Source organism: Indicator indicator, chromosome Z (genome assembly GCF_027791375.1).
Source record: "Indicator indicator isolate 239-I01 chromosome Z, UM_Iind_1.1, whole genome shotgun sequence".
In the NCBI taxonomy this organism is placed as follows: domain Eukaryota; kingdom Metazoa; phylum Chordata; class Aves; order Piciformes; family Indicatoridae; genus Indicator; species Indicator indicator.
The window spans coordinates 29,602,536-29,608,418 of NC_072053.1; positions in this window are offsets into that span (position 1 = coordinate 29,602,536).

The window sequence follows — 5,883 nt, forward strand, 5'->3', positions numbered from 1 at the left end:
GCCTCAAGTACCTCCTTGGCAACCTGTTCTAGTGTTCCACCACCATCATAGTAAAGAATTTGTTCCTAACATCCAATCAAAATCTGCTCTTCTCTAGTTTGAAGTCATTGCCCTTGTCCTATCACCACAAGTCTGTAAACAGTCTTTCTCCAGCCTTCTTTTAGGCCCCCTTCATGTACTGCAAGGCTGCTATCAGGTCTCCCCGGAGCCTCCTCTTCTCCAGGCTGATCAACCCCAGTTCCCTCAGCCTGTCCTCATAGCAGAGGTGCTCCAACCCCCTAATCATTTTCATGGCTCTCCTCTGTGTCCATAGTGGACCCACACTATGAGGTCCATGTCCTTCCTATATTCAGGGCTCCAGACCTGGATGCAGTACTCCAGGTGGGGTCTCACCAGAGCAGAGCAAAGTGGCAGAATCACCTCCCTCAATCCGCTGGCAATACACCTTTTGATGCAGCCCAAAGCGCACACTGCCTGCTCATGTCCAGCTTCTCATCCACAAGCACCCCCAAGTCCTTTTCCTCAGGGCTACTTTCTATCACCTCATCCCCCAGTCTGTACTGATAGGAATGTTCTGGCCCAGGTGCCTGTCCCCCACTTACAGATTTTGTCTCTGTTGTAGTCTTGTCCATTTACAACACCAGCAGCCAGTGTAATGGCAATTCACAAGCTTTGCCAGGACAGAGCTGCTTTAGACTGTATTGGACATTTCCTACCTCGAGGAGTACTAGAAGCTGAAGAGCAGTTTTGGTAGCCTGGGCCGTGAACTAACCATGGGCAGCTGTGCAAGGTGATCATGCAAAGATCGTGAGCTACCCTGTGCAATCTTTGGGGACCATCCCATCCAGGTTGTCTGTATGTCCATGAAAACTCACATGATGTAAGAAAGTGCATATTGGCCTTTCCTCAGGACGTGCTGAACTTCTGTGGTACCTCCTTGGTGTAATACTTCATTATTCTTCAAGTCCAACCTAAACCTTCCCTGCTGCATCCTGAAGCCATTTCCTCTTGTCCTACTACTTGATAGTTGTGAGAAGAGACCAAACCCCACCTGGCTCCAGCCTCCTTTCAGGGAGTTGTAGAGAGCCAAAAGGTCTCGCCTCAGCCTCCTTTTTTCCAGGCTGAACAGCCTCAGTTCCCTCAGCTGCTTCTCACAAGACTTCTGCTCTAGACCCTTCACCAGCTTCATTGCTCTTTCTGGACATGCTCTAGGCCCTCAATGTCCTTTTTGGAATGAGGGGCCCAAAACTGAACCCATATTTGAGCTGTGGCTTCACCAGCACCAAGTAACAAAGCTGTAGACTCTTTTGCTGCTGCAGAAGATAAAATTAGCTTGACCAGAAGCAGTGATGAACAAATTCATTGCCCAAAGAGCTCCTGTGCTGTAGATCCTAGGTGTGATGATCTTCATCACCAGCTGGACAAAGTATACAGTTTTTGCCGAGAGCCTTAGTGGTGTGGCTGCAAAGGATTGCATTGCAAGATGTGAATGCAGACGTAGCCAGTGGTGGTGTGACAGCAAAGTCATCCTTCCTGTTCTGCGGTTCAGGAACCGAATGCGGGCTTCATGTCCATATGCACAACCTGTACAGGAGCAGCATCTCTTTTGGGCCTGGTTTCCTAAAGATATTGAGCTCAGGCAGCTGTGCTGTCTTCATTCATCTGTGTGTCTGTCTTCACATCTCCCTTTTCTTTGATGGTTACTTTTGAATCATTTGGATTACTAAACCCAAAGGGAGTGTCTGCAACATATAAAACCCATGGGTATATTAAAGTCCTTTGGACTTCATGAAAACAGAGAACTGGGCAGCAGAGAGGCTTTTTGGTACTGAAGCTCATAGGATCCTCTCAAAGCCCCTGTCAGGCAGCAGAGAATCTACTCAAAATCCATGAGTTCCTCCATTCCCTGAACTACTTATTAACATAATTAAAAGCCCTGAGACACAGCCTCATCCCTGGCTCACATTTCCTGTTGCCATTTCTACCACTAGAGAAGAGGTTTGAAGAGCAGAGATGCTGTGTTCACTTTGCCGTGATGGAGATGGTGACACCGAGGAACCTCCAGTGCTACAAGTTCTGTTTGGATACAGTGGGAACATTCTCACTAATTTTGATAGGTCTTGGGATGATCATTAGCTGGTGATCATCCTCAAAAGATCACCCTGGATATATGTATCTGATTTTATGTTTTAGAACTATGATCTTCCAGGTGTGCTACAATTACAAAGATATACCAATTAATGCAATAAAATATTTTTTAATGAAATAAACAGCAACTGATGCAAAGTATCAAGTAGGGTTTTTTAATACATCATAAAAATAGAAGTTCCTAGAACATGTAACACATGCTAAACTCTATGACAGTTTGGGACAAAAGAATTGCTGTCTCATGACATGCTCTGTGTGACATGTTTCAGATGCAACCTCTCTCCCCCTGCACTAGACACTCTTTCAATAACATCCCTGTAAAGAAACTCAAAAGGGCCCTTGATTGCCTTTTGGGATTACATTGGTAAATCAGCCCTGACAGATGTTTCAGAAAGTACAGCTGGAGGACACAACTACATAACTAAAGCCCAAGCTGCTTAGATCTTGAGGGCACCATGTACGACAGTGTTAACATGTGCTCCAACCACACGTTCGCATGCTCCATTGCTTAAAGGTTAAGGCCATGGCAACATCTGATCTTTTCTGTCCTGGATGCTCAGGGAAATGGCACAAAACAATCTGAGCTATTACAAATTTTGCTGCACTTTTCCTTCTAATGATGTGTGACTAACCATGAAATGGGACAGAAATCAGGCACAGGCTCACAACTCAGTGCTGTAAGACAGAAAAATAAAATTATAATAAAGAAGGGAATCTTCTCAATTCTGCTTGGAGCCAATGCATTTTTTCATTAAGTCTGAAGAGTTTTCTTTAAGCATTTAAGGCCTGTTCTTGCTGCTCACATCCCTTTGGAGGGGAGGAGATATTTTCAGTTGGAAGGGACCTACAGGTCATCTAGTCTGATTGCCTGAACAATTCATGGCTGATCAATTAAACCATGTTATTAAGGGCAGTGCCCAAATACCTTTTAGAGACTGACAGAACATTGAGCACCTCTCTAGGAAGCCTCTTCCAATATTTGACCACACTCTTGGTAAAGAAAAGTTACCAGTGTGTCTCCTGATACAGCTTTGAGCCATTCCCACATGTCTACCAGATACTCTTTCTCACTTGAGAAGAGATCAGTACTTACTTTTCCCCTCTTTCTCTACAGGAAGCTGTAGAGAGCAATGACATCACCCCTAGTTTCCTTTTCTCTGGACCAGACAAACCGGACACTTCACAGGACATGCCTTCCTGATCCTTCTCCAGATTTGTTACCAACCCCTAGACCCATTCAAAGTTAATGGTCACATCCTTGTTAAATTCTGGGACCAAGAACTGCACACAGCACTCAGAGTGAGGCTGTGACTGTGCTGAACGCAGTGGGCTAATGTCCTTTTTTGACAGGCTGCTTATGCTGTGTTTGATGCACCCCAGAATATGGTTTGCCCACTTGGCTGCCAGGGCACACAGCTGACTCCTTTTCAGGCCTGCTGTCAACCAGCACCCCCAGATGCCTTTCTCCAGCCACTCCTCTCCCAGTTCATACTTGTGCCTGACATTATTCTGCCTATCCTAGGTGCAAGATCTGGCACTTGCTGTTGTTAAACGTCATGTCACTGATGATGACCCAGTGCTCCAAACTATCTAGATCCCTCTGCAAACACTTCTGTTTTGCAAGAGTCCACAGCACCTCCCAATTTGGAATCATCATCAAAACTTGCTCCTGCATCTGGATTGTTACTAAATACAAAGAAGAAAACCGGCTCTAGAACTGAACACTGAGGAGCACTTCTGGTAGCTGGTCACCAGCCAGGTGTAGCCCCATTCTCTCTCTTCAACTATGCCATTCAACCACTTCTTCACTCAGCACACTGTGAAACTTCTCAACTTGAGTTGGACATGTCCTGAGGGATGCCATGAGGGACAGTATCAAAAGCCTTACTAAAACCCCGAGTAACTACATCCACTGCCTTGCCTTCATTCACCAGGCAGGTGAAGGATATCAAATCAGTTAAGCAGGACTTTCCCCACCGTGACCCTATGTTGACTGTGCCTGACAACAGCATTGTCCTTTAAATGTCTTTCAACAGCACCCAGTGTGATCTTCTCCATAATTTTCTCAGGTAGTGAGGTTAGACTAAAAAATCAATGGTTTCCTGGGTTTTCCTCCACACCCTTCTTGTAAATTGGAACAAGATTGGCCAGCATCCAGGGCTTTCTCTGTTTTCCAGGACCTTTGGTAGATGATGGAGAAGGGTCTGGCTATAACACAGGTCTCATTAGACCAGGTTGCTCAAAGCCTCATCCAGTCTGGTCTTAAACACTTCCAGGGATGTAGCATCCATAACTTCTCTAGGCAACTCATTTCAGTGTCTCACCAACCTCATAGTAAAGAACTTCTTCCTAATGCCTAATCTAAATCTACCCTGTTCTAGATTAAAACTATTGTCCTCTGTCTTGTCACCGCAGGCCCTTATCAATAGTCCCTCCCAAGCTTTCATGTAGGCTCCCTTCAGGTACAGGGAGGCCACTGTATGACCTCCATGGATCCTTCTCTTTTCAGGGTTGAACAGACCCAACTGCATCAGCCTGTCCTCACAGGAGAGGTGCTCCAGCTCTCTGGCCATCTTCGTGGCCCTGCTTTGGACCCTGTCCAACAGATCCACTTCCTTCTTTTGTTGGAGACTCCAGAGCTGGACACAGTACTCCGGGTGGGGCCTCACCAGAGTGGAGGAGCAGAACCTCCCTTGACCAGTTAATCACCCATCTTTTGATGAAGCCCAGAATACAGTCGGCTCTTTGGGCTACCAGTGCACACTGATGACTCATGTCTGGCACCTCATCAACCAGCACTGCCAAATTCTTTTCTGTACAGCTACTCTCAATCCACTCATCACTCAGCCTGTATTTGTGCTTGGGATTGCCCTGACCCAGGTGCAGAACCTTGCACATTGCCTTATTGAACTTCATGAGGATGGCACAGGCCCATCTCTCCAGCCTGTCAAGGTCCCTCTGGATGCCATCCTTTTCCTCCTGTGTGTTGACCACACCACACACCTTGGTGTCACCAGCAAACTTGTTGGGACAATTAATTCCACTGTCCATATCTCTGACAACGATTAGAACAGGTCTGGTCTCAGTACTGATCCCTTAAGCACTCCTCTTGTGACAGGTCTCTATTTGGACATTGAGCCACTGATCACAACTCTGAGAGAACTGAGTGGGCAGTCCATTAAATTTGTGCCCTTCCAGTTTAGGGGATGTCAGGCAGGACACTTTACACAAGTCTAGAAACATGAGCTCAGTTGCTATTCCCTTATCTAGTAATGCTGCAACCCCATTACAAAAAGCCACCAAATCTGTCAGGCAGGATTTCTCTTGTCAAATCCATGCTGGTTTCCACCAGCCACCTCTCGGTTTTATATGTGCCTTAGCAGAGTGTTCAGGAGGATCTGCTCCATGATCTTGCATGGCACTGAGGCGAGACTGACTGGCCTGTAGTTCCGAGGTCTTCCTTATCTCCCTTTCTGAAAATGGGATTATGCTTCCCCTTTTCCAGTCAGTAGGAATCTCACCAGAATTCCATGACTTTTCAAATATGGTGGAAAATTGATTTGCAATTTCGTTTGCTAGTTCCCTCATAACGTCACTAGCTTCTTCAATAGTCTGGGATGAATCTAGGATGTGTCCTTTACACAGCAGGTCCTTTACAATATCAGTGCCCACAAATGGAAAAATTACTGTTCCCACACTCATGGTCCTCTGACTCAGACAAGGCAGCCCAGCATC